The sequence below is a fragment of the Clytia hemisphaerica genome, unplaced genomic scaffold (genome assembly GCF_902728285.1).
Source record: "Clytia hemisphaerica strain Z4C2 unplaced genomic scaffold, Clytia hemisphaerica genome assembly, whole genome shotgun sequence".
Classification (NCBI taxonomy): domain Eukaryota; kingdom Metazoa; phylum Cnidaria; class Hydrozoa; order Leptothecata; family Clytiidae; genus Clytia; species Clytia hemisphaerica.
In genome coordinates this window covers 495,716-507,531 of record NW_027104229.1, presented here as the reverse complement: position 1 = coordinate 507,531, position 11,816 = coordinate 495,716, and the positions used below count along the sequence as shown (strand labels likewise).

Genomic DNA, 11,816 nt, shown 5'->3' with positions numbered 1-11,816 from the left:
TCCAAAGTTAGCTTAACTTTTTTTCAAAAAAATGTTTTAATTTTAACATAATTATCTTATGCATTGAAATGAAAATTAAATCACTAATATTTGAGAAAAGTAAATTCCAAAACTGTTAGTTCTAAGTGTCCTTTTATTCACCTATCAAACCTTAACAACGCGGGGACGTTAAAACCTCGACTTTCTCGAGTCCTTTTAGGGAATCGGACAAAGTCTTCCATTTTGATTTTCGAGAGTTTCCGGATGGTACATCAAGTAGTTTTCGGTTTAAAGCGACCCTTTGAATTTTCATTTACCGGAGTTGGGAATTTTCTCAGTATAAGTGTGTCTCGTACGTTCATTAAAATGTAATAATTAATTTGTGAATCATTCAGGGAACCAATTTTTGCTCCCTAAACACCCTTTTTCCGAGCCTGAAAATCAATAGTAAAACGTCTCAAAATATAGTGATTTAAACGTTCTTTCATAAAAGTTGTTGCTTCACAACAAACATGAACAAATGGTGACAGCGAAATATTTTCTAAAATTTTATTTTACTTGTTCTTTATTATTAATTACTTATGATTCTGTATATGCAATTAGAAGCCAGCTCTTTGTCTTCGTTTCTTTTTCGCTCGCTGTTTTCCTTTGTAGAATTTGACGGGTGGATTGTTCTGTTTCTTGCCTGGATCCGTTACTTCTTCCTTTGGTAAAAGAATGGACAAAAATAAGAAAAGCTTTTTCAGATTTCATTTGTTCTTCTATTTTGCAGCCATACTGAATATATTAGTTATGAATAAAATACATAAATTAGACCAAGACCTGTGAAAGAAAACAATAAAAATCCTGAAAAACGCCAAATAGGACAAACCTTGAGAAAAGCTTTTGTATATTTTGTATACAGTATTTGGAAGAAAAAAAACCTTGAATTTTGTCGAGACGACGAACTATGTGATTTGACAGTACAGGCAAAAAAACATATTTATAGTACTTTAATGCGACAAACTCTTGCGGGAATTAAATTTGACGGTTGGGCCAATCCCCAAAATTGAAACATTTCGCGGGGACTTAATTTCGCGGATGGCACTATTGTGTGACATTATTCTTACAGTTTTTTTGCCTGTACTGTCAAATCACATTGGTCATTGAAATTCGTATTATTAGCACTTCTTTGATGCCAGTAAACATTCAAAAAGTATCGACGATCTCCCTTTCCTATATCAAAAAATCAAATGTTTTTTTCCATAATGGTGGAAGATCTGCAATCGTTTTCAGTCTATTCAAAACCCTAAATTGGAACAAGGACAAAAAATGCTCCCAAAGCAGAATATTTTAGAAGAATGGATTTGGCTCCGAAAATAACCAAAAGCTGAGAGGCAACTTTTGAGCCAGGGAACTTGTTTGGGGGAACTTTGCAAAGCGTTTTTGCATAATACGGTGAAGAGCGAATACTATCAGTAGCACAATATTGCTAAAACCAACATGATAAAACTACCGTTCAAAAAAAATCACCGTTCACACTTATTAAGGTCGTTTTTTACTAGGACTGTTAAAAGGTTCCCTGTTCAAAGTTACAGTCATTGACCCCCTTATTGACCAGCATGCTGGTCCGAGCAAAACCACTGATTTCCTAAATAAATGAAATTCTGACCAACATTTTGGAGGTCCAACTCAAACTGTGCATAAAATTATTTACCTTACAACCTGCGTTTTTTTCTTCAGCTGTTTCCTTCTTCTCATGTACAATGTTGATACCACTGTCCTTCAAATCCATCATCAGATTACAGAAAAAAAGCTCCTCTGATGCACCAACACACGCCATCTTTGATTAAGGTTTCAATTTATTTTCTGAATTCAATTCTTGGGTGTTCAAAAATTTTGATTATCTGCTCAACTTCTGTCAACTGGTAAACCAAACGGTAAAAAAAGTGAAATATATTTTTATGACGTCATCAATTTATTCGTCAGTGTAATGGCTTCTTCACAAAAAATGACGTTTTTTTAATCAAATATCCCTTTTTTGGGCTCATCCACTGACCTTTATATAACCCTGGACCAAGCAATATCTGCCATCTTTGATTGGAGTTTTTTTAGAATTGGTACCCAAGGAGAAGCCATTGCAATGCTAAAAATTAACGTCTGACGCCGCTACATCATCAAAAGAATTTGAGGAAAAGTAGACCTAGCGCTCTCGATGCATTTACACCGCTATCGAGTAGTGCCGACATTAGGGTACCAATTTTCAAAAAACTCCGATCAAAGATTTTGCTTGGCTGGGATTGAGAAGCTTTGTCCAGGGTATATAAAGGTCAGTGGGCTCATCCCTCCGTCTTCCAAAGTTAGCGAGTTTATGTATTTGCACTTTTGAGGACAGTGAAGTGACTGAAGCGATTTGGAAAAACCTGCACTTCTGACCCGCAAAATCGAGGACGGTAAAAGTGCTGATTTACCGTCGTCCTGTGTTTTTCATTTCATGATGGGTAGGTATTCTTAACTTTTTGGAAAAAATCATCCCAAAATATTCTTACAGCATTCTTAGGTTAAAATCCTATTTCAGACTTGATTTAACATTTAGTACAAGCGTCTAATGCATTACAATGGCATTTTTGTGAAAATAGTGCCTTACTTGGGGGTAATTGGCAATTTTATGATCGAGAATGCTCTAAAAATAGCATTCTAAGAGCTTCAGTGACATTCTTAACATATTCTTAATTTTTAGTCTTAAATGTTCTTAACCATACGCTTAAGTTCTTAACTTACAGTAGGTTTAAAATCTGTTAAAATCAGTACTTTCTGAAATCTGTAGCTCAGATTGTTCTTAATTTATTCTTAAGTTTCGGCCAATTTTCAGCCTCTTGTTCTTATAAAATCGTGATTATAGAAGCAGCGTAAGTATACTGTATTTTTTGCCAGGAAATTATCTCGCTCCCGCAGATTTTCAAAATTAGATTCTCCTGGGATATCATTCTCAGAAGGTACGTTTTCTTTTTAGGAAGAAACTTTCTATACACGTTATTTTATAAGAAACCTTCGGATGTTCTTAACATTTTGAGTTTTAAGCCTAAAAATGTTCTTAACATGCTCTTATTTTCACCAATTTTTGAGCATTTTTGTCCATTTTCCCAAGAAATCGGGTGTTTTAGAGTCTGCAAGAAGGTCTTAAAATGTTTTTGTCGATAAATTAGAAAACTGATAGATTAAAAATCAATGAACCCAAAAAAATACATCAATAAATAGAGATAATGAATCAACGTAATATCGAACGCGGTAAGAAGAATAGGCTTCACGCATCCCCTTTGATATGTTTTGATATACCTTATCGGCCAAAACTTATTCGGTCCTAAATGACTAAATTTTGCTTGGTGACTAAAATTAGGGCCAACTAAAAATTAGGGCTGACTAAAATTTGGGCCGACTAAAAATTTAGAAATGGCCAAAACTTAATTATTAGTCGGCCCTTAGTGACTAAATTTTGAGAGGTGACTAAAATTAGGGCCGACTAATAATTAAGGCCGACTAAGCTTTGGCCGATAAGGTAGGGGATGCGTATCGTGTACAAAATTCCTGTCCGAGAATAACCCCCGTCTTTGTGTTTTTAAGTTTTAGAAACTTGATTTAGCTTGATTAGTAAGTTCTATATGAGATATCTTCAAAGTTACCCCAAATTTGGGGGAATTTTCGTGCAGCCTAGAAGTAGAGTCACTTTGAATGAATATTTACATCTGTAAATTCTGGAATATACAAAGAATCGGGGGCACTGACCTTGACGACCGACGGGGACGGAGTTTAAAAAGTGGACCCTGTCAGGTATGAATGTTTGGTAAATTTGGAAATGTCAAAACTGACTTAAAGTAGACGAAAAATTCAAAAAGATTATTATTCCCACCCTGAAAATTGTCCAAAAAAATTAAAATCAGCCCTGCCAGGTCCACATCTTGGAAATTAGTAAATTTGGGACCCTCTCAGATATCTCTAGTCTGAAAAAGGGACCCTGATCAGCGGCACTTCCCCGTACCTAATTTTCCTAAAAGCCCCCCCCCCCGGAGAATAACTAACTTTCAGCCAAGATTTACTGGTGCGTATAATAACATAACATATACCTTGAAAATATTTTCAAACTTACGGTTAAGAGGGTAGATTCGAGGGAACGATAAAGTTTTTTTTGGTTTCTTTCATCATAAAAATACTGTACGTGTTGGAGAAGTAGTCGCGGGTTCAATTCTTATTTTAGGGTGGCATACGTGCATTGAAATCTTTTTACACCAGTAATAGTCTGTCAAATTTATCCCGAAATGAAAATAGACATTGTATCTTAAACTGTAGACCAGTAAACTAAAAGCAGACACTACCAAAATCTCTAAATAACTTTCTGTTCAAAATATCATATTGCTTCTATAATATTCGATTCCAGTGTTTGAAGCTCTCATCCAAAGTTAGCTTAACTTTTTTTCAAAAAAATGTTTTAATTTTAACATAATTATCTTATGCATTGAAATGAAAATTAAATCACTAATATTTGAGAAAAGTAAATTCCAAAACTGTTAGTTCTAAGTGTCTTTTTATTCACCTATCAAACCTTATCAACGCGGGGACTTTAAAGCCTCGACTTTCTCGAGTCAATTTAGGAGATCGGACAAAGTCTACCATATTGATTTTCGAGAGTTTTCGGATGGTACATCAAGTAGTTTTCGGTTTAAAGCGACCCTATGAATTTTCTTTTACCGGAGTTGGGAATTTAGTTTTCTCAGTATAAGTGTGTTTCGCACGTTCATTAAAATATAATAATTAATTTGTGAATCATTCAGAGGGAACCAATTTTTACTGCCTAAACACCCTTTCTCCCTTTTCCGAGCCTGAAAATCAATAGTCTCAAAAATATAGTGATTTAACGTTTTTTCATAAAAAGTTGTTACTTCACAACAAACATGAACAAATGGTGACAGCGAAATATTTTCTAAAATTTTATTGCTTGTTCTTTATGATTAAATACTTATGATTCTGCATACACTAGAAGCCAGCTCTTTGTCTTCGTTTCTTTTTCGCTCGCTGTTTTCCTTTGTAGAATTTGACAGGTGGATTGTTTTGTTTCTTGCCTGGATCCGTCACTTCTTCCTTTGTAAAAGAATGGACAAAAATAAGAAAAGCTTTTTCAGATTTCATTTGTTCTTCTATTTTGTAGCCATACTGAATATATTAGTTATTAAAAAAATACATAAATTACCCCAAAAATGAGAAAATGGCAAGACCAAGATCTGTGAAAGAAAACAATAAAAATCCTGAAAACGCCAAAAAGGACAAACCTTGAGAAAAGCTTTTGTATATTTTGTATATTTGGAAGAAAAAAAACCTTGAATTTTGTCGAGACGACGAACTATGTGGTACAGGCAAAAAAAACATATTTATAATACTTTAATGCGATAAACTTTTGCGGGAATTAAATTTCGCGATTGGGCCAATCCCCAAAATTAAAACATTTCGCGGGGACTTAATTTCGCGGATGGCACTTACAGTTTTTTTTGCCTGTACTGTCAAACCACATTGGTCGTTGAAATGCGTATTATTAGCACTTCTTTGATGCCAGTAAACATTCAAAAAGTATCGACGATCTCCCTTTCCTATATCAAAAAATCAAATGTTTTTTTTCCATAATAGTGGAAGATCTGCAATCTTTTTCAGTCTATTCAAAACCCTAAATTGGAACAAGGACAAAAAATGCTCCCGAAGCAGAATATTTTAGAAGAATGGATTTGGCTCCGAAAATAACCAAAAGCTGAGAGGCAACTTTTGAGCCAGGGAACTTGTTTGGGGGAACTTTGCAAAGCGTTTTTGCATAATACGGTGGAGAGCGAATACTATCAGTAGCACAATATTGCTAAAGCCAACATGATAAAACTACCGTTCAAAAAAAATCACCGTTCACACTTATTAAGGTCGTTTTTTACTAGGACTGTTAAAAGGTTCCCTGTTCAAAGTTACAGTCATTGACCCCCTTATTGACCAGCATGCTGGTCCGAGCAAAACCACTGATTTCCTAAATAAATGAAATTCTGACCAACATTTTGGAGGTCCAACTCAAACTGTGCATAAAATTATTTACCTTACAACCTGCGTTTTTTTCTTCAGCTGTTTCCTTCTTCTCATGTACAATGTTGATACCACTGTCCTTCAAATCCATCATCAGATTACAGAAGAAAAGTTCCTCTGATGCACCAACACACGCCATCTTTGATTAAGGTTTCAATTTATTTTCTGAATTCAATTCTTGGGTGTTCAAAAATTTTGATTATCTGCTCAACTTCTGTGCCAACTGGTAAACCAAACGGTAAAAAAAGTGAAATATATTTTTATGACGCCATCAATTTATTCGTCAGTGTAATGGCTTCTTCACAAAAAATGACGTTTTTTTAATCAAATATCCCTTTTTTGTGCTCATCCCTCCGTCTTCCAAAGTTTGCGAGTTTATGTATTTGCACTTTTGAGGACAGTGAAGTGACTGAAGCGATTTGAAAAAACCTGCACTTCTGACCCGCAAAATCGAGGACGGTAAAAGTGCTGATTTACCGTCGTCCTGTGTTTTTCATTTCATGATGGGTATTCTTAACTTTTTGGAAAAAATCATCCCAAAATTTTCTTACAGCATTCTTAGGTTAAGCGTCTAATGCATACAATGGCATTTTTGTGAAAATAGTGCCTTACTTGGGGGTAATTGGCAATTTATGATGAGAATGCTCTAAAAATAGCATTCTTAGATCTTCAGTGACATTCTTAGCATATTCTTAATTTTTTGGTAAATTTCGTCATGAATATTCTTATAAAGTATTCTTATAAAAGAAAGCGTGTATTGGAAAAGAATGAAGAAGAATGATGATGGATTTGAAATATTTTATTCGTATAGAATATCTAGTCAAACTACTTTAATTACAATAACCACACTCTTCGTCCCATCGGCATACGATTAAATCACACCGAAAGAAATATGGTGATTTTTCTTCGCCAGTGTATTGAAGGAGTTGTCCTCTCGGCTTCCATTGCTTTGTCAAACGTTTGTCCACAATACATCTAGAATCAATTTGAAGCGTGTTATGATTATTTTTAGGGTATATTCGGGTGGCATACAAATGAAACCTTTTACCTGGGACGTACTTGAGAAGAAACACAGGGGGTTGGCTGTTGATTTAGGGCATATATTTCCGTCTTTGAGTATGATTGCAAAAACATATAAGAAAGAAAAATCATCCCTTTGTAGAATGCCATTTTATAAAAAAATCAAGAAGGAATTTTAAAGTGAGCGAATTGATTTTTTCGCTTTTCAGGAGTAATAGCCTGGGCCTCCACGGGTGCGCTCCCAAGATAGGACCATACTTTTTTTAATGATTGATACCAGTGGCGTTGTGGGAAAATTTTTCTGGAGGGGCCAAAGTCAATTTTTTTAAATGCCCCCCCCCCCAATTTTCCGAAGTGGTGCCCCAGCCCACCAGTTTCTAAACTCTTTGATACCCTAAATCACTAAAAAAGATAGACAACTTTGACACTTGCTAGAGTGATAAGAAACTTAAAGAAAAAATTTATGTTTTATGATTTCAATATTGTTGTCAGCAAATTGGTCTTGGCGCGCAGTTAGATTTTCATTTGATAATGCTATATTGTACACAAAAAAACTTGTAAATTAGGTAGATTGCAAAGAAGTTACCAATTAACTGTTTTGCGAGCGAAAAAAATTGCAAATATTTTAAAATTATCTCAGTAAAATTGGTCCTGGGCCCAATTTAAGGCGCATAAAGTATGATTTTTAAGATTGGGGCGTTTAAAAAAGTCTCTTTTGGCGCCCCTTGCTCCTTGGCGCCCCTTCAAAAAAGCTCCGCTGGGGGGGGGGCATGGCCCCCCTACCACAACGCCACTGATTGATACATAAGGTATCAATGGCAGGTCTCGAAGAAAACACTTTATAAAAATATCTTCTTGCCCTTTATGGAAAAATTTCAGTCAGGCGGCAAATTTTATTTAGCTCTTGAGCTTAGAAAACCTTTACATTTTTACAATACTAGACTAGCAAACTAGTCTGCTAATTAATCATGTCAGAGAGCGTGAACATAAAGGCGGCGGGTGTTTTCTAGAAAAGGAGCTGCGTAGGAGAGCTAGCAAAAGTTGGCGAGAGACTGCTGATTAATAGGGCTTCCAGCCCTTGTCGCCGACAAAATTTCTTCTTACGCTTACCTAACTCCTACGCTCACTTTTCCCGCGTGATACTGTTCCTCTCCGACTGGCGTGTCAGTCTATTACAATACAAATTAGACATAATTAATCATGGCCTTCTAGAATATAAGGATTGCGATGTTACTTACGAGTTTTTCATGAGATAGCGCTTTTTAGGTCTTCTTGCTGTGTCATCTTGTAGTGAATGGATATAACAATCGGTCGCGTAAACTTCTAATCCCAAGTCCCATAAGTCATCACCAGTTACTAGAGCCTATTAAAAAACAAGATTTCTCAAACCATGGACTTAATAGAAATTAGATGGACTGTTAACTTTTATTCATTCTATTGTAACATATCGTTTTATAACACGTATGAAAACGTTTTTTTAGAAGGATAAAAGAAAATTCGATCCGTGAATTTTCGAACAATTTAATGTTATATTAAAAAATTAGGATAAATTTGTCACCCTTTAATCAGGCTATGTTCTCTAATCTTTAAAAAGATCTTACGTGTACGGAATCTCTATAATTAGGCTAAGAACCATTTTAGATAAGTCTTTGTGTTCTTATAAGGTTATAAAAGCTCTTAAATTTTCCAAAAAAAACCAAAAACTTCCAGTGAAATGAGCTTGTCTTGCTGACAATGATTCGATAATAAAGAAAGCAGATTTGAAAAGAATTTCAATGCAACTTTAATGATAGAGAAAAAGTTAACAGTCCATGTAATTTCTATTATGTCCATGTCAAACCTATCACACAACGTCCATTAGTCCAAAGTATCTTATAAAAACTCCATATCATCTGCATTTCTTTGGCCGATTTTCTCCAGTGGATAAGGAGTCTTAAATAGTTTGTGATAAGGTAATTTCCGTGTAGATTCTTGTTACTCCGCGCTAGCCATGTCACATTTGTCATATCTATTATAAGCGGGGTGTGTTGTGCGCAGTGTAGATGATCTGTTATGAGATACTGATAAGGCCACTGGCGGATTTAAGACAAAGAGCAAGTACGTCGGAAACATGCGAAGGAGTGCAACGCTTGTTAAAAGACAATAGAATTACAATTACAAATCTCTTCCTCTGATAAGTTCAACATGGTCTAAAACCGCCTATGAAGGGGTATCGTTCATAGATTTATAAAGCCCGAAGGGCTAGATGGCGTGCTTTAAGCTCTTCCAAGCAAAAAAAGTATATATCGGAGAAAATATTGCTGCTATTGTTTTCGAAAACCCGCGAAGCTTCTGATTAGTCAAACGCTGAAATTTTATTGTGATGTCACATGACTAACCTCGGCACTCTTTTCAGCAAAAGCACGATATCTAGCAATTCAAGTTTTTATAAATCTATGGTATCGTTTTACCTGAACTTTCGTGCCAGGTTTGATATAAAAGCTGCTCCCTTTTTTCACCGTTTTCCCCGTCGCTTCTTGGAGCAGCATGTATTTCCTAATAAATGATACGCTTGCGCCTGAGTTCACTGTGTTTATCGTTCCCACCGGTTTTGATTTGATTTGTCGGTGCCGGTTGACTAGACAATTGAATGTATATTGTAACGGCGGATTACGATTGATGAGCGAATTGAGATTAGGTCGGCTTTTGACTTGGAACTTATATACCAAGTAATCGTCTATAAAGTAAAGGGAAAAAATTATTAAGTGCTAGAAGGGGTAGAATCTGGTACAACAGGCTCATAAAGGTATAAAATGGACTTTTGAACCATAGATAATTTTTTTTTGTTTAAGTTAAGCGTAGATCATCCCTCAACACAGTTTATAGTTGACGCTCTCTAATTCGATTTTCAAATCCCGTGAAAACAATCGATCGAAAGACTGTCTATAAATCCTGACTTTCAACATACGAAATCAACTTTATATATCTGCTACTTGACTAAAATTAGCTTGGTGAACAGGGAACAGTAGGTTATAAGTCCAGGGGATTATGTACGTCAAGTCGGAGTTCGACAATTGGTCTTTAAAGAGGTAAATGTTAGAGAACAGTTTTATGTGTTTTCCGTAACCCTCTGAGAGACTTCTGAGGGTTTGAGAAAGGTAGCCTAGTCGCTTACATCGCACTAACTCGGCTCGGCATCCATTTTACCCAAGTGATAAGACTAGAACTCGAACTTTAATGACTTACCTTCAATGAAGGGTAATATACCACACTCAGCGTATGTTGAATTCAAAAAGTATTTTTCGTTTAAGGTGCATCTTCCAACTTGGATTCTACTTGAAGACCATCCATGAAACAATTGCTGTGTGCCAGCCAACTTGAAACGATCAGAGCTACATACCAACAAAATCTTGCGAAGACCTAAGACTCAAACCATAGTAAGTTAGACCACGTTTATACGTTACGGTTCCTCATCGTTTATAATTTACCAATAGATAACCTTACATTCTGCTTTTGAATGATACGAAACACAATATATTGTCAGCCAATATATTGATGATATATTGCTGAATGCCGGCAATATATTGAAAAAGTGACCGCAATATATTGTCAGCTTGATTTGCAATATTCCAACAATACAGGGGGATTATTTACAGAAAGAAAACTTCTTTTTATAATAGAGCACCTGTTATTTACTCCATACATTACAGTCTGGAAACTATCTTGTCGAATATTGCTCACCAATATATTGTGTAGTCTAACTAGCCCAACTTGCCTGTTGAAGCTAAATCATTTCTATGTTGGATTAGCTGAAATGACTCACATCGATGTTTCAAGGAGCGATTCTTTCGATTATTTGTATTGTGATTCTAATGGTAGGGGATGGGAGGGGGTGGTCTTAGCGTCGGAAAGATTTCAGTTTTGGGGAAAATCGACGTGAGTGGCCCTAAAGTATTAAAACTTTAGCGTATTATAACACGTAGCTCGATGATAAAAATTCCAAATCAACTGTAATTGGCTGAGACAAAGGCAAGTTTCTCTATCTCAGACCTACAATATAGTTTGACTTTTTACGACAAAAAGCCATTTTTTTGTCAAACCTGAAAACGTGGTCTACATGAACAAGAGTGAGGCGCTATGGTATAGTGGTCATTGAACTTGGTTGCAGCACAGGCGACTGAGGTTTATTTCCACTCGCAGCGGCTCACTTTGCAAGTGAATGAACCTTCGCCCGGGTCAACCCATGCCATGTGAGGGGAATTGGGTAGTCAGTTCAAGGTGCTGACGGAAACAATAGAATTTGAGGGTCCTCTCAACCAAAAATTGCAATTTAAAATCCCCGTCCCAAATTCAAATTCTTCTCACCGGGGCACTAAGACAGCACATAATGTTGCAATCAAGGGTTGATATTAACCTTAAACACTTAAACAAAAAATCGAATTAACATCGCACCTTTTCCATGAACGAAAACAAACCCCAATAATAAAATCAACCTGATCATTCTACATGCGGCCATTTCAAAAGGCTTCCACAAAACCCCGAGTTAAGAAATGTTAGTAAGGCTATCATTTTCAAGACAACCACCTTACCCCCTGGAAAATATCTAATATGATAGAAAATCAACTCTAAGTCATATTAAATCAGGGGGTTGAGAGAATTGACACTATGGTTTTTGTGGTTTGTGCGCTTCAGGCTTTTTCTTCATAACCTGATGGTAGAAATATTTATGGACTGTCTTATACAACAAGGGACCA

At 35.9% G+C, this 11,816-nt stretch overlaps 2 long non-coding RNA genes across 2 annotated transcripts; both read right to left on the bottom strand.

Moving 5' to 3' along the window:
• Positions 1–526: 526 nt before the first annotated feature.
• Positions 527–1,891, bottom strand: LOC136815863 (uncharacterized). Its single transcript, XR_010847775.1, has 2 exons — positions 1,676–1,891; positions 527–683 (listed from the first exon to the last, which is right to left on the bottom strand). It is a non-coding gene; the product is annotated as an uncharacterized lncRNA (long non-coding RNA).
• A 4,956-nt stretch (positions 1,892–6,847) lies between these two features.
• LOC136815862 (uncharacterized) lies at positions 6,848–8,442 on the bottom strand. The gene is made up of 2 exons (XR_010847774.1): positions 8,322–8,442; positions 6,848–7,038 (listed from the first exon to the last, which is right to left on the bottom strand). It is a non-coding gene; the product is annotated as an uncharacterized lncRNA (long non-coding RNA).
• Positions 8,443–11,816: the final 3,374 nt, after the last annotated feature.